Source organism: Vulpes vulpes, chromosome 7 (assembly GCF_048418805.1).
Source record: "Vulpes vulpes isolate BD-2025 chromosome 7, VulVul3, whole genome shotgun sequence".
NCBI classification, from domain to species: Eukaryota; Metazoa; Chordata; class Mammalia; order Carnivora; family Canidae; genus Vulpes; species Vulpes vulpes.
The window spans coordinates 91,697,444-91,725,150 of NC_132786.1; the positions used below are offsets into that span (position 1 = coordinate 91,697,444).

The window sequence follows — 27,707 nt, forward strand, 5'->3', positions numbered from 1 at the left end:
ATAGAGTTGTTTTATGGAACACTTAAGTCAGTAGCTTTAGTATAAGGTGAGCTTTTTACCTTAGAATTACTCTTAGTGAAAAAAAAATCCTCTTAGCATAAATTGAAACCTACTTATTTGTACATATTTTTTAAAGTACAATAGGATTTTCAGCACTTTTACAGCTTTAATATATGAAATTGAGAATTATATGTAATATTATATGTAATTATATAATTTATTATTTTGGAATTTTAAAGAAACATAATGATCATATAGAATTACATGATTTTCAAAATGTGGACTATGGAACTTGAGGAATTACTTGATGTAGAACCATCTTCAATATATTGTATTGGAAGGTAATGGCTGGTCTATAGTACTGGGGCTCTAGGGGTGCCTAGGTGGCTCAGTTTGACTGTCTGCCTTTGACTCAGGTCCTGATCCTGGTCCTGGGATCAAGTTGTGCATCAGGCTCTCCACAGGGAGCTGCTTCTCCCTCTGCCTATGTCTCTGCCTCTCTGTGTCCTTCATGAATAAACAAATACAATCTTAAAAAAAAAAAAAAAAGGACTGGGCTCTATGGTCTCCAACCCCACTCCACTGCCCTTCTACATCATTCCTGTATCTATAAGAGGAGCTCCATTATTATTATTCTTAAAACACAGGCTGATATTATGCATAAGATATTATCTGACAAGAGGCTTTTGCTGCTGAAAAGTGAAAACTATGAAATGAAACCAAAAGATTTACTCTATTGACGAGAAAAACAGGTGACAGGAAGAGGAAGTGATTTCCCCAAGTTGATATCTTGAAGGAATAGCAAAACCATCCTGGATTTCAGATTCTTGTTATTTTAGTTTTATGATTTTAGAGCTTAAGGCTTAGATATCCTATGCAAAATGTTTAATCCAGAAAGAGTGAAATAAGAAGAATGTGTTTGTTCATCATGTGTAAACATTTAATCTTAACTAGAAACATGTTTATGAGCATGCCAACTTCATTACAAATGGAATAATGGAGTTGAAAATAGGATAATATTTTCAATCATTCTCTTTACTAATTAATTATTAGTAGATGAAAATAAGAATTGGATATTTGGCATATCCATATCATTAGTTTACGAAATTCACATGCAAAGAACCATAAGGGCTTAAGATACATTTAGGGAAATACTCTTCCCAGAGTGTCAAAACTTTATGAGCTAAGAAAGTCAGTGAGTTTGTTTTATCTGTCAACATGCAATATCTGATATTTTAATCTTATCTTTAATTTTTCAAAGGAAAATATATACCCATAAATGTGTTGATGCTCTTAGAGATTTTATAAATATTCAGTTCAAGAACCACAGAACCTAGGATGCTTCTCAATAAGAGATTACAATTTGTGTAAAATTTTAGAATTAATTCTACACATATTTGGTATTATTTCCTCTTCCCTACTATGCTTAAACAAAACAATAATCTAAAAAACAAACAAACAAAAAACAACCCAGTAATCTTTATTTCCCACTCTAAGCATGGAATATAAAGGTACATTTATGTTGCACCATCAAGTGAGGAGCAAGCTAAATAATGCCAGTAAGTCTAAATTTCAAAGTATAAGGGTCTTGAAACAACCCAGAGTCTAAATCTTAGATGCAATTCAGGAGGACTCCTTGATATTTATTTTTTCCAATCTTTGATATTAATTATGAGTTTAGACTAATGAATCAGATTAGGACTATTAGCCAGCCTTATTAAAAAGAAGAGAGAGAAGACTCAAATTAATAAAATCATGAATGAGAAAGGAGAGATCACTACCAACACCAAGGAAATACAAACGATTTTAAAAACATATTATGAACAGCTATACGCCAATAAATTAGGCAATCTAGAAGAAATGGACGCATTCCTGGAAAGCCACAAACTACCAAAACTGGAACAGGAAGAAATAGAAAACCCGAACAGGCCAATAACCAGGGAGGAAATTGAAGCAGTCATCAAAAACTAGGTTTTTTAAAAAGTTTTTTATTTAAATTTCAGTTAGTTAATATACAGTGTAATATTAGCTTCAAGAGTGCAATTTAGTGGTTCAATACTTACATGTAACACTCAGTGATCATCACAGCAAGTACACTCCTTAATCTCTATCACCTATTTAACCCATCCCCCCACCCACTTCACCTCTGGTAACCATCAGTTTGTTTTCTACAGTTAAAAATGTGTTTCTTAGTTTGCCTCTCTCTCTTCTTTTCCCTATGCTCATTTTTTTGTTTGTTTCTTAATTCCACATATGAGTGAAATCATATGGTGTTTGTCTTTCTGACTTATTTCATTTAGCATAATATTCTTTAGCTCCATTCATGTTGTTGCAAGTGGCAAGATATCACTCTTTTTTATGGCTAAATAATATTACACTGTATATATACACCACATTTTTATCCATTCATCAGTCAATGGACATTTGGCCTCTTTGCATAATTTCACTATCATAGATAATATGACTATAAACATCGGGGTGCATGTATCCCTTCAAATTAGTATCTTTGTATTCTTTGGGTAAATATCTAGTAGTACAATTACTGGATTGCTGGGTAATTCTATTTTTAAGTTTCTGAAAAACCTCCATAATGTTTTTCAGAATGACTGCACCAGTTTGCATTCCCACCAACAGTGCAAAGGTTTCCCCTTTCTCCACATCCTTGAAGGAGGATTAAAGGTAACATACCTCAACATAATAAACGCTGTCTATGAAACACACAGCTAATGTCATCCTCAATGGGGAAAAACTGAGGGCTTTTCTTCTACAGTCAGGAATAAGACAGAGATGTCTACTCTTATACTGTTACTTAATATAGTTCTGGAAGTCTTAGCAACAGCAATCAGACAACAGAAAGAAATAAAAGACATCCAAATAAGCAAGGAAGAAGTAAAACTTTCACTATTTGCAGATGACATAATACCCTATGTAGAAAATGTGAAAGACTCCACCAAAAAAACTGTTAGAACTGATACATGAATTCAGTAAAGTTGCAGGATACAAAATCAATGTAAAGAAATCTATTGCATTTCTATACACCAATAATGAAGCAGCAGAAAGAGAAATTAAGGAATCAATTCCATTTACAATTGTAGCAGAAAACTTAAGATACCTAGCCAAAGAGATGAAAGACCTGTATTCTGAAAAGTATAAAATACTGATGAAAGAAAATGAAGATGACACAAAGAAATGGAAAGACATTCCATGCTCATCATGGCTTTGAAGAACAGATATTGTAAAAATGTCTATACTACCCCAAACAATCTGCACATTTAATGTAATTCCCATCAAAATACTGTCAGCATTTTTCACAGAGCCAAAACAATTCTAAAATTTGTATAGAACCACAAAAGACCCCAAATAGGCAAAGCGACCTTGAAAAAGAAAAGCAAAGATGGAGGTATCACAATTCTGGACTTTGAGTTATATTCCACAGCTCTAGTGATTAAAACAGTACGGTACTGGCACAAAAATGGACATACAGATCAATGGAACAGAATAGAAAACCCAGAAATGAGCCCACAACTGTAAGGTCAATTAATCTTTAACAAAGCAGGAAAGAACATCCAGTGGGGGGGGGGGGACAGTCTCTTCAACAAATAGTTTTGGGAAAACTGGACAGCAATATGCAAAAGAATGAAATTGTACCACTTTCTTACATCATATACGAAAATAAATTCAAAATGGACTAAGACCTAAATGTGAGACCTGAAACCATAAAAGTCCTAGAGAACATAGGCAATAACTTATTTGACATTAGCCATTGCAACTTCTTACTTAGATAGGTCTCCTGAGGCAAAGGAAAGGAAAGCAAAAATAAACTTTTGGGACCTCATCAAGATAAAAAGCTCCTGAACAGCAAAGGAAACAATCAACAAAAGTAAAAGGCAACTTATGAAATGGGAGAAGATTTATGCTGATGTAATTGTATCAAATGATGTATTTGATACAGGGTTAGTATCCAAAATATACAATAAACTTATAAAACTTAACACACCAAAAATGAATAATCCAGTTTAAAAAATGGGCAGAAGACATGAACAGACATTTTTCCAAAGAAGACATCCAGATGGCCAATAGACACATGAAAAGATGCTCAACATCATTCATCATCAAGGACATACAACTCAAAATTACCATGGGTTATCACCTCACTCCTGTCAGCATGGCTAACATTAAGGATACATGAAGCTAGGCTTTTATCCTTAAATTAAAAATAACAACAAAGAAAATGTAGCAGTTATAAATTTGGCACCTAAAAATATTTAATTGAATTTTTAACATAAGTTTAGATACTATTATTAATGGGTGTGTTTTAACTAATTGATGAAAATTAAGATTTTTTTTAAAGATTATTTATCTCTTTGAGAGAGAGAGAGAGCATGAGCAGGGGGAGGAGCAGAGGGAGAGGGAGAAGCAGACCCCCTGCTGAGCAGGGATCCTGGGATCCTGGGATCATGACCTGAGCTGAAGGCAGATGCTTAACCCACTGAGCTACCCAGATGCTACTGAAAATTATTATTTTATTATAGAAATCTTAGATACAAAGTGTGAAATGATTGTAAGTCTGCCTCTCATTGCTGGGTACAGAAAATATACATCCCCAAAACACCCCCCCAAACTATGAAGAATGTAACACTAGACAACAAGTTTGAGAATTACCTTAGAAAAGAAGTGATAAAGACAATAAACTCTTATAAACCAAGTTTTAGCTACAATACCACGTTTATATCTACGGTTGTTCAAAAATAGAAGTGGATGATGATCACTTTGAAAATAACTCTTGGTTTACTAACACCAAATGAAGGACAGGTCCCATTTTACACATTCTCAGAATATTCTCTATATAATTTCTCACATTACATTTATCATAATTTCAATTAAATGATTGAATAATCATTTGCATATCATATTAGACTGACTTTATGGCCCCTAATGTACAGACCTTTGTCTTCTGCAACATTTGGTTTGATCATGTTAATTTTCAGGGCTGGTTTTTGAATGAATTTCCTCAACTGTTTTGCTCAGAAAAGAGAGAATTTAGTTTGCAGAACTTAATATTCAAAGCATTACATGATTGACGTCAATGCCAGTAGAAAGAAAGAAATTGAGTTCAAGAAAACTCCTATTTCATATATAATGACAAGGAACAAGCATTTCTAAAGTTTAGGTAATTACTAAAAGCATACATTCTAAATACAAATACAACTCCATTCCATTCCAAAAAATATGATCACAGATTCCTATTAACCAGCTATTCATGATAACACTGTTGGGTTTATTTTATTCCAAGTCTATTTATATTGAGAACCAGAAGATAGGGCATCTCAAGAAAATTCCGTGGAGATTTGTAAGAATACTCACTAGGTAAGGTAAAACAAAATGCATGAAGGCACCAATGGAAGTAGAGGTGGCAAAATAATCACAACTGAACCTTAAAAAAACCTCATTCACTTTGCAGACTTTAACTGCTATCTTATCTTTTCATTGCACCTTGAGTATTGCATGTGTGTCCAATTAACAGACCTCTTGAAAAAAAATCAGATCTTTACCATTGTACACCTGATGAACGGCTGTCTACTTCTGTCCTCTAAGCAGTCTTAGTATGATCACACATTGAACAGAAAGAGGACCACATCTAAAACTGCTCTTAACAGCTAAGAATTGTCAGCCCAATTAGCTACCATGTTTCAAAGAAAACAAATGTTTCAAAGTACAATTTGAAAGCACAATACGCAAACTCTATCAAGTAAAATATGAAGTCCTCTCCCAAATACAATATGAAAAGGTGACATTTAACTCCTATGTTTCTGCATAAATGTTAAATCTTAGCCCCACATCTAGTAATGTGGCTAATGGGGCTAGATTCCCCACATCTTACATTACTAGGAATGAGAAATGGTGGTGCTGGAAAAGTGGCGTATGTGTGTGTTGAGGGGAGGATGTTTGCTTTTTAACAAGAACAGAATTTCTCTTAACTTCACTTATTGTTCTTGCTCATGATTATATAAAGAAAACTTGGAATCTAATAGCACAAAACAAAGGATAGGCAGATTTCGACTTAAGGTCTTGGATAATATCTCTTTATGAATGGAAATGTATTCCTGCATACAAATTTGTAGGATTGTGTTCATTCAGTATCATGCAAAACACTTCTAGGATGTAGGTCAATAAATATATGTAGAACACTTAGCTTGACAGATTTTATGTAAATTGAGAAATACTAGATATCTTATTCCACTAAAAAGGAGTTAAAGCAACTGTTTGCATGCCCAAAATATTTATGTAATTGATAGACTCACAATACAAATATTTTCACTTGGAATTGATGCAGAATTATGTTTCATAAAAATAAATTTAAATGAATGCTGCTTGGCTTAGTTTTTCATAGATAGTGCCTTAAATATAATTGTTAATCAATTTTCCAAAAAATGTTAATAAAAACAATGATTCTATTGTTATTTCTGATAAGTAGGATTTTGTTTTATTTTACTTTTCTAAAGATCTATTTTGGGGCACCTGGGTGACTCAGTGGTTGAGCATCTGCCTTTGGCTCAGGTTGTGATCCCAGAGTCCTGGGATAGAGTCCCACAGGGAGCCTGTTTCTCCCTCTGCCTGTTATCTCTCTGCCTCTCTCTCTCTCTGTGTGTCTCTCATGAATAAATAATATCTTTTTAAAAAATAAAGATGTAAAAAAAAAAAAAATAAAAAAATAAAGATGTATTTATTTTAGAGAGAAAGAGAGCACGTCCCACAAGCTGGAGGAGGGGGCAGAGGGAAAGGGAGAGAACCAGACTCCTCACTGTGCGTAGAGCGGGGCTTGACCTCAGGACTCAGATCTTATGGCCTGAGCCAAAAAGAAGAGTTGGATGTTTAACCAACTGAGTCACCCAGGCACCCATAAACAGGATTTTATTACATGTTCATTCTCTTCATGTTGTTCAAAACTCTCTATTTTAGTCTACAAAAGATGGCCTTTTAAATTTAAAATTAGTATTTTGCCCACCATACTCAATACTACTTCTAAGACTATTATATGTCAAGGGCATGAGAGCAATAAAAGGTCGAGTCTATAAAAGGATACATTATTGACAGGTGGTGAGCAACTGTTCCAAAGAGCCTTATAAAAGATAAACACTATAAAAGGAGCATGAGAAAATTATGCAAACTACTTTCTGCCCTTGTTTGCTATAAAACTCTCAAATGAGCCAGTTTCTTGTTTGACTAAATATGTTTGCATCCTTCAAATGAGATAGTGCATTTTCCCTTCCAGATTTGGTTATGGAACTGCATGTCCTAGTTTACCAAGATCAAGAAATGCACACACAGCTTAGTAACATACTGGATTCAATGTCATGAATGCTGTGCAATAACCTATTTTGAAATTTGCAATGCATAGAATTTTTTAAAATTCTATTTGTTTTTACTCAGGCAAATCAGTATAGAAAAACTTAGAAATTACTGCTAAAAGGAAAGATAATTCCTCATAAATCCCATGAAGTAGAGGCAACCAATCACATATTGGCTGCCATCCTATTAGGCAATTAAAAATATATTTAAATAAATTAGAATCTTGTTATAAGTTGTTTTATGATCTGTGTTTTTATTTCACAACATGTTACCAAAAAAATCCATTTCAAAAGATATGAGGGAGGCCTCAGACACACACACACACACACACACACACACACACACACACACACTCTACACACAGACTGAACCTACTAGTTATTTCATCTTGTTTGTTCCTTATATTTACACAATTAGATCTATACTATGGTTGTACAGTATGCTATATCAATTTATCATGATTTCACATATTCTATTTGTTGAAATTTAGGTTTTTTTCCCCATTATATCAAACATTTAAAAATGCTACAACGAACATATATTGTTGTACATCGGTTAGGTAATTCAGTCAAAAGTTCTGTAATTCTTCAATCCTTTTATACATCTACTATTGCAGAAGTCCACACCAAAATGTATGTATTTACCCTACCACCAGCAATTAATGAGTTTCTTTTTCCCCTGTTATCAACCGACTGCTATTTCTCCACATTTAGATTTATTCTGGGGGAATCTTATGTACTTATTTCCATCCTTTGACTATTTTAACTATAAATATAGTGTTTATTCCTTTAAATCCAATCCTCCAACTCCTATGGTTTCCAGAAAGACTTCAAAGCTTTTGGAAAATTGATGATATCTTTCCCCCTTTTCACTACTGAAACACAATTTTGCTTATTTTGTATTCATTTGGTCATTTCAATAATTTTTACTATGAGTAGAAATAAACACATGAACTTAAATGTCTTGAAGTAGTTTCATAGATTGGTAATCCAAATGCCTGGCATACTGTACCATTCAATGACATACTACTTGATTTAATTATAAATATGTGCTTTGTCTAGGAGTTCTCTACATAGATTTATAAGCACAAAAACAATTAAGTGTTTAATAATTTACTGACCTAAAATAGATGAAAATTTCCTTTTTAAAGAAAAACAAAAGGAGAGCTCATAACTTCTTTGACTTCAGTTTTAATTTAATTTCATTTAATTTTAATTTAAAATATAACTCTCAAATGACAAACCAGTTTGGTGGATAAGAAGAGATCACTGTGAAGTCAAGCTGAGCTTTCATCTCCAAGAAGTAATTAAATTTTAATAAGAAATTACATAAGAATGTAAAATTAAATGTACAAAATTAGAACAAGCCCTTTAAATCTGATGAGACAATGAATGAGGAATCAGTGATAGAATAGCTGATTTTACAGTTTGCCAAGTATAGTAATCTATATTTAGCCCCTATCATGTTTGATCTCTCAAGAAAATAGCTTAACCTCTCTGGATCTTGGTTTCCTTTAATTGTAAAACACATTATAAACCACATCATTAACTTTGATCATCTTGTAACTCTATGTGAAACACAGACCAAAGTTGTCAGTAATACCAGGAGTATCTGTGATAAAGTTGTGAAATAGTTTTTTCTGACACAAAAAAACTCTCACTTTCACGTGACTTACTATTTTAAAGTCTATGTGCATCAGTGATGATTTCTTTAGGCTAGACTCCATTATAGTGAATAATTAGTCAAAGGGTACTGAAAATTTTAAGGTTTTTAAATATATGTTGCACAGCTGATTTTTCAGATAAACTTATGGAACTCTAAATCCCATCATGACACCCTTATCAGCACTGTTACCATACATATTTTTTGTTGCTTTGATAAATACAAATCCATTGTTGTTTTAATTGAATTCTTATTACATATGGCCTTAAACATAATCATTTCCTTTTCTGTGATTTATTCAGTTAGTTTATTCTGCAGTGGTGTTGTGGACTTTTCTTTTAATCTTAATACATTTTGTTGATGATATTAACAATTTCTATGGCCTTTAAAAATGTAGTATTTTTTTTCTCTCATATATTTTTTAAAGATTTTATTTATTTAAGAGAGAGAGAGCACAAGTAGAGGGAGTAGTAGGCAGAAGGAGAGGGAGAAGCAGACTCCCTGCTGAGCATACAGCCTCACATAAGGCTCGGTCCCAGGATCCTGAGATCATGACCTAAGCTGAAGTCAGACACTTAACTGACTGAGCCACCCAGGTGACCCTAAAAGACTAATTTTTTAAGAGGGGACGCTTGGGTGGCTCAGCAGTTGAGCGTCTGCCTTTGGATCAGGGCCTGTTCCCAGGTCCAGGGATTGAGTCCCACATCAGGCTCCCTGCGAGGAGCCTGCTTCTCTCTCTGCTTGTGTCTCTGCCTCTCTCTCTCTCTCTCTCTCTCATGAGTAAATAAATAAATCTTTAAAAAATAATAATACTGTACTGATTTTTGAAAGAGAAATATATAAAACGGTGAAGCACTTATGAGCTTTTTCATTCATTCATCAATTTAATAAACATTTGTTTGGAGTATATTATGAATGCTGTTGGGAATTGGAGATTCCTTTGGACCTTATAACAGCCCTGCCTTCAATGCTACCTGTTGTCTAGTTGGGAGGCAGGTTAAAAAAATAATAAAAATTATACATATATAATATTATATATTTTTTAAAATTATAAGATTATGACTTGACACCTGAGACCATGACCTGGGCTGAAGGCAGACATTTAACTGATTGAGCCACTCAGCACCCCCATTTTTTTTATTGTTTATGATGTTTTCTATGTTTTTAATATGGAAATTTTTCACTAACACTGTCTTATTCTTCTTTCATTGCTTTTAGGTTGAAAGTATTTTCAAGTACAAAGATATAGACAATATTCATAAAATTTTACAAAAGTTTCATTCTCTTTATAGATTCATTTAAAGCAGGTATATTAAACCCATTAGGAATTTATTTTGAGTATGTTTAAAGGCAAACTTCTGAACATTTTATTTTCTCCATAATCAGGTAATTTTACCAAGAATACACAAAACTATTATTTTAAGGTACTCACTAGCATCAAAACATGGAAATGAGAACTGCTTAAACACTGTATCCCTGGATTTTATTGCTAGACTTAACTTTATTGCCATATTTTATTTATTGCTATAGTTTATTTGTATAGCATAGAGTGTACTTGTACATATATGATTTCTCTTGATTTTTACATTGTGTTAGATATGAATAGATTGTTGTACTATCTACTAGGCTCAATTTCTTAAGACTAGAGAAAAATATAAAGCCATAAATGTCCCAAATATTTGTTGTGTCATAGGACAGTTAAACATTCCAAAAAATAAAAGTGAACAATCCAGATAGGGAATTCATGCTGCCATAATGAAAAGTCCCCAACTTTTGAATAATGTTCCATTCAACTATTAGGATGCCCAAACTAATTTTGTGAAGTATTCTTCAGGATGATAAACTGCGAAGTCAGTATTTTCCTTCCAAGCTTATAAAATTTGTTAGAGCTTCCATTAGAAAACACAAAATGTTACACTAATAGTACTACTGTATGTCAAAATTAAAAAGATCTATTTGAGATGTTACACTGTCATTCTATAAAACAATATTTAACTCCATTCCTCCATGTCCCCCAAATAACAACAACAACAAAAACACAACTTGAGATTTGTATTAGATTCCATTACACATGTGATTGGCAACAAAATATTTACAGAATACAGATAGAAATTACTGATCATAACAAACATGTAAACTCAACAGCCTTGAAGATATGCCGAGTCACTAATGTGGTCTTCCATACTTTGCTTTAAGAGAATGGATTTAAGGTAGCAACATCAAATTTACTTAGAGTATATGCTGTCATTGTGTGAAATTGGGTTCTGTCCAAAAAAAAAAAGAAGAAGAAGAAGAAAGAAAACAAATAGTTCTGCCTTTTGAGTGATATCAAAGCATGGCAATGAGAGCTATAGAATGATAATCCCCAAAATGTTAAACACAAAAACTTTTTATGCATATCCAACTACATAAGCATATATTTGGTTACAATCCTCTCAAAATGTGCATATTCAACTGTCTGAGCTGAATGGCTCTAAGGAAGCTAAGCCAATGAGGGTTTTTGGAGAGATGGTATCCCATCATTTATAATTACTACTTCATCTCAGAGAACTCTGATACAAATCGTAAGTGAAGTTTTCATATAGCCAATCAAATCTAATAGCCTGTTGTCTAGTCTTGGATTATCCCAAAAGTAGAACTTGAGACAAAAGCTTGTATGAAATCTGTTTATTTTAGAAGTAATTTCACAGAGACTTCCACATAAAAGAAGTACAAGGGAAGCCTAGGCAAAGTGTTTACATACTTTATTCAATTTTCTGGAACCATATGGTCCTGATCCCAATCATTTTCCATTTTCATTGTACAAGGGATTTTTATTATGTGCACCCAACCATCTTATTTGATGAGTTTCATAATAGCCCACTCAGGACAGACAACTTCAGTCAGAGTCAACTAGTATCTAACATACAACATCTACTAGGACACAATAGCAAGCCAGGATCTGGGTGTATCTGTTATATAGCTTTTCCCACCCCTAAAGGCAGTTCTCTGTAGAAAGCATGGTTTTGCTCCAAAACCGTAGGGGTCTATGCTGCAATACTCCAATTAGGGCTAGCCAGAGTTTCCACATAGTCATTATATCTATCAGAAATCAGTCTAATAACATCAGATTTTCTGGGCCATTATGCTAAACTCAGCTTAGCAACTTGTACCACAGACGAGACCTGCTGTATGGAGGTCTCTACCATAAGATCCATTCCAAACTGGCCATCCTCCAATCATTAAATGGACTGCGGTAGTATTCCCAAGTATGATATATGCCACTTTCAAAATGCAAAAAGGCTGTGGGGCGCCAGCATACAAGATAGCCCAATGATTCCTGGTTCTTGGTATTCAAGCCTTCTATAGTCCCTTCCAACACTGCATAGAGTTGACTTGTGGAACCACTAACATATTGAAGAAATACTGGTATATGATGTACAAGTATAGGTCCAAAGAGATATTATGGCTTCTGATTTGCCTTCTTTTTGGTTGGTTCTGGGAGAAGGCAGCTACGATAGCATGAGTATAGTCGAGCAGGTTTTTTAAAAGGACTTGAGATCTCCTGCCAACAGCCTTGTGAGTTGAACCCATGAACTCCTTAGAAGCAGCTCCATCAGCACCAGTCAAGCCATCAGATGACCACAGGCCTGGCCAATGTCTTAATGCCTCATGAAAGATCTTGAGTCAGAACTATCCAGCTAAGCTGCCTCCAAATTTCTGGCACGCAGCAACTGTTAGATAATGGATGTTTATTGGTTATACTTTGCTAAATTTTCAGGCAATTTGTTATGTAGGAATAGTTACCTAAGGCAGACTATGGAACCTGAAGGAGGTATATTGCCACAGCAAAAAATCTAAAATATGGGAGGGGCACACTGGAGCTATGTGGGGCAAAAGCTGGAAGGACAATAAGGAAAGTGTTAGTAAAAGCCAAAGGTTCATTACAAAGACAGTTAAAAGGCCACTTATGGTGATTGCCAGAAAGGACTTAAAAAGAAGTGAGGAAAGTATTACTGGAAACTTAGGGGAGTTCTTATTACATCATGGCAGAAAGATCAGCAAGACTGTCACCTAAAATAATGTGTAAAGTAGGAGATATTACTAGTGGATGGGGCGATCTAAGATTCCCAGTGTATTGAGGGTGCCACCTGGTTTTTCTCATTAGGGAATCTCTAATATGTGCTGCTTTCTATTTACCCAATGCAACACACATGCCATGAATGCAGTGGACCACTGTGATATTCTAAGGAATGTCAAGACAATCAAGGTCCCTGCCAACTATATTTTGACAAAAGGCAGAAGTGTTAATTCGGCTCGGAATGAGGGAGTGAAGGCATCTGCTGTACATTCTCAAGTAAAAACAAACAGCTTTTAGTTCTTTTCACTAATGGAATCTGAGAAAGAACGCCTTTGCTAGATCAGTATCTCTATACTGAATGCCAAAAACAGTGTTGATTTGTTCTAGTTTAGACACCACATCTTTCATAATAGCTACAATTGGGCCTAACACTTGGTTAAGTTTACAGCAGCCTGCTGTCATTTTTCAAGATTCATCCAATTTGGTTTTACTTTTTTTCAGAGGCCATACAGGTCAATTAGACAGGAATGTGATATGAAACCACCTCTCCCACATTTTTTCAATGCTTGATGTGGCACTAATTTCTGGAATTCCTGCAAGGATATTATGCTAGAGGATAACAGAAAATACTTTACCATCGACAATTCACCTCAATCTATCAAAAAATCATCTTAGTAACTCTCAGTAGTAAATTACTTGTATGCTAACCTAGCAATTGAGAAAGCAAAGTATTTATCCACTTGCCCCTATACTGCATCAGTTATGAATGCCCCATGATCGTTAACATTAACTTCCTCACAATTTCAAGTTGCACATGAATGACTGCAGAGTGGATTTCTGCAGGCATTTTAAATTACATCAGAGCAGCTCTGGGAAAGTACGTTGGTCAGCCAGTGGTAAGTCTGCACCTGTGTGAATGTGGTTGGTTAAACCTGTGCAAAACAGGAAGTCACAGGAGACCTGCAGGTGGAGCCAAAAGGATCTGAAATGGCACACAGTAGCATCCCCTGCCTAGCAAATGGTGAAGGGTTTTGTTTTGTTTTCCTTCTAAAAATGCCAAACCAAAGGCATCCGTTTTTCTACAAACAATGTACCTTCAGGATTAAATTGCTAAAGATTGAACATGTCTGAATTTTTGTCACATTTATTTATTCATTCAACAGATACTTAGTACTGGCATACAACATGCTAGGTGATGTAATAAGCATGCAAGATAGATATGTATTCAAATAAGAAAGCACTACAAATGGTGGGAACACCCCAAATTCCATTAATTGGTAGATGGATAAACAAAATGTAGTATGTGCATACTATTACTTAGCCTTAAAAGAGAATGAAATTCTGATATAGACTATAGCATAAATGAACCTCAAAAACGTATGCTAAGTCAAATATGCCAGACACAAAAGGACAAATATTGTATGATCCACTTATATGAGGTACCTGGAATAACCAGTTTAATAGAAACAAAAGGCAGACTGCCACCAGGAGTTACAGGGGACTGGGAAAGGGGAATTACTGTTCGATGGGTAGAGAGTTTCAGTTCCGAATGACAAAAAAGTTCTGGAGATGGATAACAGGGTGGTTGCACAATAATGTGACTGTACTTAGAGCCACAGAATTGTTCATTTGCAAGTGGTAAAATGGTAAATTTTATGTTATGTGTATTTCACCATAATAAAAAAGATATATAACACTACAACAAATTCTAGCCAATACTTTTTTATATTCACATCTATATTCCTCTGAAATTTAGAGGATCTTTCTGGATATAACAACATGGTGCTAAGGTTCTATGAAGTTACTGCCAACTTCAAAGCCTTGGGGAATTCTTAAATTCCTTAGACTTAAAAACGAATTATTTAAGATCTATAGGCAAAAATGGAAGAATCAGTTATAGATGTGATAGACTTTTCCTTGTTTTATTAAACAATGAAAAACAAAAGGATAGCTTAGAGACACCTATCACTATAAGGTTAGTGCTTCACATATTAAATAGGCAGTTATCATTAGAAATAATATATTCCAAGTTTTTCCCTGAATAATGTTACATTGTTAACTGCATACTTCAACAACTGAAATAAAGCTTTAGCCAATAATGTTAGATTGTGGATATGATCCACACAAAATAGAAAAATAAAAATGAAGAGGAAGGAATAACCTTTTGACATCTATGCTGTTTTCATTACACATCTAGAAACATTTCAATCTTTGAGACTTTAGAACATTTTTACCCATACTCTGGTTAACAGATATACATATATACATGTATATATACCTCATATATATATATATATATGTTACTTTTTCTTTTTTATAAAGCTCATTTTCAGGTATTACATTTTAGTATTCCTTAGCATATAATAAGCCACTCCTGATACTGGAGTGACCAAAATGGCATCATTTCAATAAATTTTTAAGGACAACAAATTCTTCTTTTTATCTTCATACTTTTCTAAATCTTTTTCTTTAAAAAGATCAATGTTACAGACTTAAGAAACCGAGAAGTGAGACTTCTTTACAAGAGAAGGTAACTTCATGGTTACCCTAAATCAAGAACCATATGCATTGCTGTATATTTTTATAATCTCCATATAATTTCTAACCCACAAAATGATGTAATTATATAGAGTTAGAAAGGAAAGTAACTCAAATACCTCAGACATTAAATTTCTAACACACTAATTGGTATGCATATGAATGTAAATGTAAATGTAAAGTATATGTAAATATTCTTTTTAAATACAAATGTTTTTTGCTATGAAAATACTTCATCTTAAAATGAATATTTCCTCTGAAGCCAAGTTAATCTTTCCAAACTGTGTGTGTCCAAGGATCTTCAATGTATGGTTTAGGGTAGTCATTAGCAATACTAGTGCCTTAGAAATGTGTATTGGACCTTAGATTGTTATTTCCATAATGGGTAAACATTAGCTAAATTTTGTAAAGTTAAATGAAAACTTCAAATTATAAGATGCCAGGAAAAATAATCAGCAGATAATCGCTTAAAAATACACATGTAAATCACTTCAATTTCCCAAAAGGTGAATTGAGGAATATCTTAATTATTTCAGCTTTGATAATAACATATAAACCACAAACATTTATAATCTTCTCAAGAAATAGCATTTAATCAGCATGTCCTCTGTTAATAAAATCAGGGGAAAAAATCAGGTAATCAGTTTTATCTTTAAAGAAATGTTACCAATAAAGCAGTGTTGAAGATGCATACAATTTTGTCAGTTATTTTTTTAAACTGTGAATAATACATCTTTATTTATTTTATTTACTTTTTAAAAAAAATTTTATTTATTCATTCATGAGAGACAGAGAGAGAGAGACAGAGACAGAGACAGAGACAGAGAGGCAAAGACACAGAGAGAGAAGCAGGCTCCATGCAGGGAGCCCGATGTGGGATTCGATCCGGGGACTCTGGGATCATGCCCTGGGCCGAAGGCAGGTGCCAAACTGCTGAGACACCCAGGGATGCCCTAATACATCTTTAATAAAATTGCCTTTTAGTTTGATACACTAGGGTCTTATCCAAAACTAGGGAGTCAGAAATGAACATTAATTTTCTGTTTTTTGTTTCTATGCACATTTGTTCTGTGTTTGGGTATCAATTTCTCCTTAGAAACTTATTTTTCATGGCTGACAAATTTTACAAGTATTAAATAGCCATAATTTAAAAATCATATTATATTAATACCAGTTTATGAGGCCAATCTCTACTTTGAGACACATCATTAGTCTTTTTGAAGACCACATGTTGATGTAATATTTCTTCTGCTTGATTAAAAATCACAGTAAGGATGCATTTTAAAAACATATATCTAGTGAAAATAACTCACAGCATCAATTCACATGGTCTCACCAAGTAACTGGTTCCAAGAGTATGACAGAGAATTAGCTAAGGCAGATGGTTAGAGGAAGGGAAGCTGATAATTGCACATTCATGGAAATTGTAAAATTTAAAACTGAAGGACACCATAGTGCTATATAGTGCAACATTTTATAGCCAAGCTCTTAAGGCGATTTTAAGTTAAATGCAGGTTATGCAGTTACCAACCAATCCACTACAAACCAGGTATCCTGACTTCCCAGCTCAGTACCCTCACTTTGTACCTTAGGACACTGGTTCAGATGAGTAGCTCACAATGGAACTGTATTTATCAAGCTCCAGTTAGTAAGTTATCAAAGTGATCTTAGGCTTCATAAATAATTTACTAAATTACAAACAAAAAATGTCATTATCTTGGCACCTGTGATTTGCAAGGATTCACAGATATCATGTTAATGAAATCTTTCTTTACCTTTAGTTCTGTCAACTTCAGGTGGAATATTTCTGGTGAAAAGAGCTTATTGTTGATTATAGTTTTCCATTCTGGTGATGGATAGATTTCGTTTTTTCCCCTATATGCCTATAAAATCTTCTTTTTTAAGAATTCTAATCTAACTTTTTCCTCACAGCTTTTCAAATATTTTAAAACTCTGTACTACATAATATTCTTTTCTTTTTCTTATTCCTAGAAAGATTTCTGGTCTGATCACTACACTTGATGTTTTTCTGTGGCACTGTTAGATTATACAATAATATCACAGAACAATCTGGGAACAATAAAGAAAATAAAAGAGTAGACAAATAATAAATGAAATATCTAACCACATATCTCTTACTCTTACTGAGCTTGTTTTTCAAAAAAGGGCAAATAATCTTATATCCATTTCAACATGATGAGTCTTTAAGGTTCTTTAAATACTGTTATCTCACACATTCTGTCGAGGTTCATTCAGGCTTTCTTTTTTTAAGATTTAATTTATTGGGATCCCTGGGTGGCGCAGCGGTTTGGCGCCTGCCTTTGGCCCAGGGCGCAATCCTAGAGACCCGGGATCGAATCCCACGTCGGGCTCCCGGTGCATGGAGTCTGCTTCTCCCTCTGCCTGTATCTCTGCCTTGTCTCTGCCTCTCTCTCTCTCTGTATGACTATCATAAATAAATAATAATAAAAAAAATTGAAAAAAAAAAGATTTAATTTATTTGAGAGAGGGACAGACAGAGAGAGTACATGCAAGGGAAAGGGCAGAGGGAGAGGGAGAAGTAGGCTCCCCACTGAGCAAGGAGCCTGACTCAGGGCTCAATCCCAGGGTCTTGGGATCATGACCTAAGCCAAAGGCAGACACTTAACTGACTAAGCCACCCTGGCAAACCAAGGTTTAGGCTTTCTTGATTTACACTGTAGTTGGTGTGTAGTAAATTTACCTGCTATGGCCATTCTTTTGGTAATTGCTTGGCCAACTCAGTACCATAGGGACAAAGGCACATACTGAAAAATCCTGTTCCCAAATACCTATTTCTTCAAAGAATCCTATCCAGAGGCCTGACTAGAGGAATTAGATGTATGTCTTACTTCTGAGCTCTTCCAGATTCCTTAATCAGCAACCTGTACTGACTCTGGTTCTTGAGGTGCCATGCATTCAGACATCACCCCCCAAACCTTTTTCTCTCAGAAGGCTATAATTCCACTACATGGTCCAGAATCGATATTTTGTAGGTTACATTTGAAGATAAATGTTCATAATACGTATTTGTATGCTTTGGCATGATATGTATACAATGCTATTAAGTTATAACAGCAAATACACAGCAAATGCTTTATACATCTATATTCATCAATTTAGTATTCTTTTGGTGCAAAGAAGTGAGAATTATTTAAATCAAAATTACTCTCGTAAATTTTGAAGCAATTCCAGTGCTAAAAATGTTCTGAGCATTTTATACTGAATGCTCATTATTTGCTAGAGTACAAAGGTCATAGTGGCTCACAGTTCACAGATGGTCTCTAGGCTAAGTAGGACATACCAGAGGGATAGAGAAAACTTGCATTTTGATAACCTAGCCTATTTTCCCTACCGGAATTTAATTTTTATTTTTAAAAATTGTGTCTTATTATGGTAAAAACATCAAATGTGAGATACATCCCTTAACTTTTTATCTCTTAATTTTTAATCTATAATACATTATTTTTGACTATAGGTAAAAGTTGTACAACAAAAAGATCTATTCAACTTATTCATCTTGCTTAACTGACACTTTGTGTCCATTAATTTACAGCTCATTTTCCCCTTTCCTCGGCCCTGGCAACCATTCAACTCTCTGCTTCTGTGAGTTTGACTATTTTAGATATCTCTATTCACTAACACATTTTATCCATTCTTCTGTTGATCGACATTCAGGTTTTTTCCAAATCTTGGCTATTGTGAATAGTGCTACCATTTTTCCAAAGAAGACATACAATGTCCTACAGGTATATGAAAAAATGTTCACTGTCACTATTCATTAGGCAAATGCAAATCAAAATCACAAGGAGATATTACTTTACACCTGTCAAGGTTACTGTCAAAAAAAAAAAAGACAGTACATGTGGTGAAAATGTGGAAAAAAATGGAATCCATATGCACTGTTAGTGGGACTGCTAAATGGTCAAGTGCTATGGTAAACAATATAGGATTCCACAAAAAAAAAAAAAAAAAAATTAAAAATCACCATATGATCCAGAAATCTCACTTCTGGGTATTTATCCAAAAAAAAAAAAAAAAGTGAAATAAGGATATCAAAAGTATATTAGCAGATGCCATTTTTTTGCAGATATCATTTTTAATGATAATATTTCTGATATATTGACTTTTTCTCCAAACATTAATGTATATCACCTATTCTTCTTAAGATGAGACTGCCAACTGTCTAATTATCTAATACCTATGATCACCTTCATAACAGTATCTGGTTAATTGAAGAATTCCATTCAACTTAATTTACTAAATTCCATGAGTGCTTACAATTTTAAGCACACAGATGTGTCTGCCAATCCAGAGAATCAGTTAAAATTATTTTTTTCTACATTTACCCATCAGCTTCTCAAGTTGAACACTTAAAATCAGAGGTAGGTGGAATTTTCTTCCATGTTACTGAAAAATCATAATTGGAAAATTCAAGAAGTTTTTGATGTAGAATAACAAAGAAGAGCACTGATATCTTCTTTTGAAAAATAACAGAGGAAAAAATAATTAATTACTAATTATTCATAACAAGTTCTATGGTAATTTTGTGATCCAATTGTCAAACCTGCCCTGTGGTAAATTTCATATGGCATTCTGTTGGTATTACTTTGAAGCGCAGTGATGAGAAGACTTATATTTGAGCAACGTGGCCTTGATAATATGCTTATTTCATATTTCACTAGCTGACATGTAGTAATTACAAATAGACAGTGAGCTTTGTGATTTTTAATCAGAGATGGAAAAATAGGTACAATGAGAGCCTAGAGAAGGAAGACAGTATATTCTTGGTGAGGAATTCACAGCTTGATGGAAATAATGGAATTTAAGTTGGATGACTACAAATGGAAAGGGAAAGGAACTTACGGTTGGACAGGTACAAGTATGGGTGTACAGAATGCCAGGAAGAGGGAGGGCATAACCAAAAACAGGAAATGCACACTGAACGTATTCATAGGCATAGGAGCATAGATATGAAAAGTCAAAAGTGCTTGGAAACAGGTTGGGGAAGGTGTCAGAACCTACAGGAGAATCCTAGCTTGATAAATGTTATAATACTCTACCGTAGGCAATCCTAACTTCCAATAATTGGTGTTAGTTGTGCTCAGTCATTCTCTTTTCGTGTTATGTAGGTTTAAGATTCTTGCATCTACCCTACATGTTTTGACATACTGTTAAATTGCATTCTATACTGCTCACCAAGTATTTTGTGTAGGCAAACCTATTTCTTGAATAAGATTTTAAACCTCTCAGAGATAGGAGCTTTGTCACATTACTTCTGTAGTTCCCACTGTAGAGACAGACTGCCAATAAATGTAATTATGAAAGTCCTTCCGAGAGTACACTTAAGATATAATTGGTGTTGCTCCTTAATAAATACTTGATAAGCTGCAAGAGATAGCAGAAGATTGCCGTTTCCAGAAACCTTCAAAGGAAAAGGTTCTGAATTTAAAATAAAATAGTCTGACATCCTGTATGAATTATCAAGAGACTAGAAAATAGAGTACCTAGCTATGGAGGTCAAGGTTATTTTATACTCAAAAAGTGACAGTAATGAAAGTCAAGCACTAGATAGCATGGCCACCCTGTCAGTATCAACAAAGGACTAGCAGTCAGGGAGTACAACATCAAAAATGCACCAATTGCAGGGCTGGGCTAATTGGTGAGAAAAATGAACTTGCAGTTTAAAGAAATTTGTGCCTAAAATTTAATCCAAGGCTCTACCAGCTGCTCAATGACATTAGACAATTAAAATAAATAAAGTATGGATCTTTGTTTTTAAGATCGAACTATCTATGAATGTTAAAGATAAGATTTAACTCTGTGAACTTTATTGATATTATCCTTCTGATTTATTTTCTTTTTTCTCTGAGGTTATCATCAGAAGGAAGGATGTTTATCACATGATTTTATTTTAGACCTTTTTTTTTTGTCACTTGCTAATATGCTTGCTAATATGTTTAAGTGATGGAATTCAAATTATGTTCCCCATATAGGCCTTCTCTCACACTAATGGTGCTAATGGTTGACTCATTATTTCAATGGCATTTTCTTCAGTGTCACAATGTCTCTCTGAGAATGTGTTTCATTTTTATAATTGCTATCATCCTGAAGCATCCCGATTTCTTCGGTGACAAGCATTGCCCCTAAGATTTGAGATTCACAGCTCTCCCAGGAAATCTCAATCTCTTAGAGAGTTTTCACTCATTTTGCCAAAGGCTGAATTTTTTATCTGTAGATAAGCAGTTTTCAGAATTTTGTACCATAAAAAAATTCCAGTCATGTGTTCTTTGATAGCTTACAGTTTTCATGACATAGGGAATTATAAAGCAGGGGCTACTGGTGGTAAAATTCCTGTATTTCTGACTTTTCTGTAGCTCCTGGTAAACATGGTAATGTTTGCTTCTAGAATTCTAAAACTACAGGCCACTCATCTTTTTTTGCCTACCTTAAACCTGTTCTCTGCACTGAACAGCCAGAGGAACTTTTCCAACATACAAATAGGTTCACGTCACCATCTTGCTTAGAACTACTTGATACTTTCCCATTACTATTAGGTTAAAGCAAAGCTTGTTAGTATGAGCTATAAATTCTAGTAGGATTTGACCTGTATCTCCCTCTCTGAGATTGTCTTGTATTTTGCTTCCTCTTGATACTATGCTTTAACCACACTTTCACTTCTACTCCATTTCCTCTCAAATAGACCCCACTATAGCACTTAGTGTGTTGCAATTATTTGTCTTTCTTTTCTCTCGATTATTAGTACCTTGAAAGATAGTCTTACTAGTTTTCCCATCCCCAATGTTTAAGACAATGCATATCACATATTAATAACTATTATAAAATATTTGTTTAAGGAATATATTTAAATGAATAAAAATTCCAGCTGCCTAATTAGAAAAATTTATCCCTGCTAATACATTAGTGAGGAGAAACACCCACCCACCCCCCAAAAGAGCACACTACCTTAATTTAAACCTTCAAAGGAAAGGTTCTGAATTTAAAATAAATATAAATATAAATATAATTTTTCACAGAAATCCTATGTAAGAATGTATACCCTTTCTAGTCAAAGTGTTATACAGGACCAGAAACATTAATGATGTTTGGGAGCTTATTAGAGATAATAATCGACATTGATTTATAAAAGAGCATTATATCAGAGTAGATACAGAGGTATATGTTCTTATATGTAAAGAATTAATATGGAGAGAAAGCCAATTTCTGCTAAGATAATTTATAAATTAATTTTGGTTTTCAACAAGTAGATAATGGGTAGCAACTACCTGCCATGGACTATGTGAGGCCCTGGACAGACCACAATGTTTAAAAGTAATGTAGTTACTGCCCTCTTGCTGTGTTCCACCTATTCAGAAGATTAACATTAAAGAAGCAAATAAAAACTATTATATTGGGTAGCCCTGGTGGCGCAGCAGTTTAGTGCTGCCTGCAGCCCAAGGCGTGATCCTGGAGACCCTGGATCAAGTCCCATGTCAGGCTCTCTGCATGGTGCCTGTTTCTCCCTCTGCCTGTGTCTCTGCCTCCCTTTCTCTGTGTGTGTGTGTGTGTCTCTATGAATAAATAAATAAAGTCTTTAAAAAAATTAAAAAAAAATAAAAATAAAAACTATTATACTCATAATTAAAGCAAAGTCTAACAAAAAATTCAGGTTAATATAAATCATATAAAAATTCTAATAAAATAATTTTAGAGAGGAATGATTCCAAATTTTAATTCATGTGAAAATCAACTATATCTAAATAAACATTATGAATAAAAATAGTGACATTGAGCCTTGTTCTACTTTTACATTAAACCATATTTTAATATCATAAAAAATAAAAATATGATGGCCAAGTAAGAATATAAGAATATTCAACAGGACATAGTAAAATATTTGAAAATATATATGTAAGTAAAATATGATAAAACTGGCATTTTGTATTAATAATAAAATAAAATACAAAATAAATAATAAATAACATTGAATCATTAATTAACTCTTTGACAAAAGAAGTTAAATCCCTACCTGATAAGATGCATCAAAATAAACTTCATTATGTATAAAAGAGGCAAATATTTTTAAAAAACCTGTTATAATCCAAATTAAGAAAAAATGTGTGTGAAAGTATTTTTGAGACAAGAAAAGAAGTCTTCTGTTTCTAACTTTGATATAATGGCTTGTGTCAGACCAATCCTTTCAATGAGAACAAGTAGAAAATTTGACTAAGCTTTTAAAAAATCTGTTTGGAGACACCAGAGACAATCACACAGCAAGAACTTGAAGAAAACTAAGATCGAGACAAAAATGAAGTCCAGCATAAGTAGTCTGACATTAACTTGTACCCTTGAGACATTTTATAATTCCTTTTTTTTATCCATTTTCCAATTCTTAAACTATGACCAAGAAGTAAAGAAGATGAGTAGAACTTTAAGCAGTTTTAGGGATCTGAGAAGAAAATATGATATCCCGGATTGACCAGAAAGAAGGATAACACACATCTGTTAGTTATGATTTCCAAAAGGCTATCCCTATGGATAAAAGAAAAAGGGGGAAAAAGATAACTTTTTAAGAAAGTTGAAATTCAGCTTCTAATCAGCTAAATTCCAGATTAGGTGAAGGCAGTCTTTTTGTAGCTTAACATTTTAAACACACACACACACACACACACACACACACACAAATCCTATCTGGGAGTATATGTCAATTATTCAGAGAACCCCCCACCTCCCCACACACACCTTCTTAAAACTACAAAGGCTGGTATTCAGCCAAACATTGTTTAGAATATCAAAATATGGAGAACCATATATGAGTCACTAGACCTGCACATTAAAGTAACTGTGATCAATATTTTCTAGAAAGTGGAAAACATGATGGAGAATTTTCAGCAGAGATCAGAAATTTATTTTTAAATAGTCAAATGCAAAACATAGAACTGGAAAACAAAGCAACTGAATTAAAAGCTTGATAGATTTAGCAACATGAATAGTGAGTAGAAGATAACTCAATTATAGAATGATGCAAAGATTGAAAAAAAAAAGAACATATGGAACATGAAAGAAATCTTTAACATTTCAGTTAGTAGGAAAACAAAAAATTTCCAAGAATAAAGCATTCAGAAATTAATTTTTTTAAAAAAAGACTTAAAATGTAAATTAAAGTGAATACTGAATGTATAAAGCAATGGTAAGTGTGAGCCACTAAAAGGTTAGCCAAAGAATGTATAATTACTGAGGTATTAGAGGAAAAAAATTGATAAAAAAATAATTAATAAAAGAAAAGAAAAATGTAGAAAAAACAGAAAAGAGCTATACAAAACACTATACAAAATATATAAAATAGCTATACAAAGACTATAGAAATTATATAAATTTATTCAAAATGCATAAATTTCCAATGAATGCAAATTAACAAACTATAGAAATGATTTCTGAAAGTATAGTCTTCATCAAATGTAAATTAAATAAATCTCTCAGGCAAGAGACAAAAGTGATCTGATGGGATAAAAACTCAAACCTAACTTCTGCTGCTTGCAAGAGTAACACCTTAGATATAAGGAAATGAAGCCATAGCTAAAAGATGAACCCACAATAAATGTCTCCTGAGGTAAGGGAAAAAGAAGCAAAAATAAAACCGGTAGTACATCAAAAAAAGCTTCTGTACAGCAAAGGAAACAACCAACAAAACTAAAAGACCGCTTACTGAGTGGGAGAAGATATTTTCAAATGACATATCCGATAAAGGGCTAGTATCCAAAATATATATAGAACTTGCACACAGCTATACACCAAAGGACTCAAATAAGACAATTGAAAAATGGGCAGAAGACATGAAAAGAAATTTCTCCAAAGAAGTTATACAAATGGCAAACAGACACATGAAAAGATGCTCAAATCAGGGAAATGAGAATCAAATTACAATGAGACATCACTTAAACCTGTTAGAATGGCTAAAATAAAAAATACAAGAAACAGTAAGTGTAGGCAAGGATGTGAAGAAAAAGGAACCCTCATGCACTGTTAGTGGTATGGTAAAGAGTACGGAGGTTCCTTAAAATTTAAAAACATGTTCCAGTAATTCCAAAAAGATAAATGTACCACTATGTTTATAGCAGTAATGCTTATTATAGCCAAATTATGGAAGCAACCCATGTCCACCAATAAGTGAATAAAGAAGATGTGGTATGCACACACACGTGCATGCACACACGCAGAGTGGAATTTACTCATAAAAAATAATGACATCTTGCCATTTGCAACAACATGGATGGATCTAGAGAATATAATGCTAAGTGAAATAAGTCAGAGAAAGACAAATACCATGTGATTTCACTTCTATGTAGAATTTAAGAAACAAAACAAAGAAAGAGAAAACAAGGGCCAAAAACCCAGATTCTTAACTACAGAGAACAAACTAATGATTGCCAAAGAGGAGGGGAATGGGTGGGGGGTTAAGTAAAATAGTTGAAGGGGATTAAGAGTATACCTTTCATGATGAGCACTGAATAATGAACAGAATTTTTGAGTCTCTATATTATACACCTGAAATGAATGTAATATCTTATGTTAAGTATACTGCTGGAATTAAAATTTTAAAAGAAGATGAAGGAAGTTAGGGCATGCAAACATTTAAAGAAAGCTAGTATAGCTATAGTAACATTGGACACAGTGTATTCTGAGAAAAGAAGCATTGAAGGCATTTAATAATAATAAAAGTATCAATTTACCAAAACAATAAAACGTTTTATAATTTGGATGTACCTAATAATATCTGGCCTCAAATGTATAGAGGAAAAATGGATAGAACTACAAGAAATACACAAATACAGAATCATAATAAAAGACTTTAAGACACATCTCTTATTAACTGATAGAAGAATTACAGAAAGAATTGGTAGCAATTTAGAAGACTTAAACAAGGGGCAGCCCCGGTGACTTAGCGGTTTAGTGCCTGCCTTTGGCCCAGGGCCTGATCCTGGAGACGGGGAATCGAGTCCCATGTCGGGCTCCCTGCATAGAGCTTGCTTCTCCCTCTGCCTGTGTCTCTGCCTCTCTCTCTCTCTCTCTCTCTCTCTCTCTCTGTGTCTCTCATGCATAAATAAATAAAATCTTTAAAAAAAAAAGACTTAAACAACATCACTAACAAAATCAACATAACTGATATTATATACCATTATATCCAGAGTTGCAAAATATACTCTTTCTTTTGAATGCACACAAAACATTGACCATGACTGATCATCATCTGCTGACTTCAAAGCAAATCTCAACAGATCTCAAAGAAGAGAAATCAGAGTATGTTCTCTGATCATAATGGAATTAAGTCATAAATCAATTTTAAAAAAAGAACAATTAGAAATTCCTACAATACTTGAAAATTAACAATACACACCAACATATGTGTCAATGAATAAATCACAATGCATATTAAAATAAGCATTTTGTTGCAAATGAGAATAAAACTGACTTATCAAAGTCTGTGAGATAAAACTTAGAGTAATTAGAGGAAAATTTATACCTTTAAGCGCTCAAGTTGTAAGTAAGGAGAAAAGGCTGGAAAAATTAAGATTTAAATATTCATCTGAAGAGGTTAGGAAAGAGTAATAAACTCAAAGACAGAGGAAAGAAGGAAATAGTAAGGGTAAAAGCAGACATTAATGGAATATAAATCAAATGTTCCATACAGAAAAGTCATTTTTTAAAAAGACTGATAGTATTGATAAACTAAGACGAATGTACTTTAAGACAGCATTTTCAAATGACTATTAGAAATAAAAAAAGGAGACATCCTTAGAGATTCTGCAGACATTAAAAAAATAGAATACTATGAAAATTAAATAAATTCCCAAACACAAAGCTTATCAAAACTGACATTAGACACAGAAAATTTAAATATTGCCCTATTCAACCCATAGAGAAAAGGTTTCCACAAAGAAACATCATGGCCCGAATGGTTTCACTGGTGAATTCATCCATCCAAACATCCAAGGAAAACAAACAAACAAAACGTGTGATATTTTGACCCCTAAAATATTCCAGAATATAGAGAAAAAGGGAATCATTATCATCTCATTTT

General features: G+C 33.7%; 1 protein-coding gene across 1 annotated transcript in view; it reads right to left on the minus strand.

Annotated features, from left to right (window-relative positions):
- The window catches only part of THSD7A (thrombospondin type 1 domain containing 7A), a 421,895-nt gene that overhangs the window by 248,428 nt on the left and 145,760 nt on the right, over positions 1-27,707 (minus strand). The window lies entirely within an intron of this gene.